The sequence below is a fragment of the Ciona intestinalis genome, chromosome 10 (genome assembly GCF_000224145.3).
Source record: "Ciona intestinalis chromosome 10, KH, whole genome shotgun sequence".
NCBI lineage: Eukaryota > Metazoa > Chordata > Ascidiacea > Phlebobranchia > Cionidae > Ciona > Ciona intestinalis.
Window position 1 is genome coordinate 377,778 of NC_020175.2, and position 710 is coordinate 378,487.

Below are 710 nucleotides of genomic sequence, written 5' to 3' on the forward strand. Positions count from 1 at the left end.
AATGCATTTTTTTAATGTTTGCACGAACCGTTTCGTCATTTTAGCTATTCGCCGTGTCTCGCAATGTAACCGATGCGGTTAAAATAGAGCGCAGGTTTATGTCGTCAATAATTACGGAACAAAGAAACCAAAGAGTATATTGTCGGCCCAACGTAAGAAAGTTGGTTTTAATATAAATAGGATTTATTTTTACTAAAAAAGTCCGGACGTTTTTCGACGATCCGGACGGTGACATTATCACTGAAAAAGGGGTATTTTTACAATCCTGACAACATGTATTAATAAAAAATTGGTTAAATTTAATCCATAATGGCCACAGTTTATATCTGAACGCCGGATCTTTTATTATGTAAAGTAATTAACTATTTGGTTAAGACTTAAAAGTTTTCCCTTTTACTCTTTATAGATAAGGTAAAATTATATTGACCATTTGTTTTTCTTGCAGATAAAGAAGTTACAGGAAGAAGGTAAACACTAGTTTATCTTATGTAATATATACAATAACAAAATATTAACATTTACTTTAAATTACAGCAACATTGGAATGGAAGCAGAGCATGGTAAGACTTACTTTGCAACAAATGTTATTCAAATGCAGAATACTTTCTTGTTTATTTCAGTAAATATAAGTTTTGAATATTCATGTATTACCATACATTTATTATTTATATTCATTGTTCAAAACAAATAGTTAGGTTGTTTATACCTTC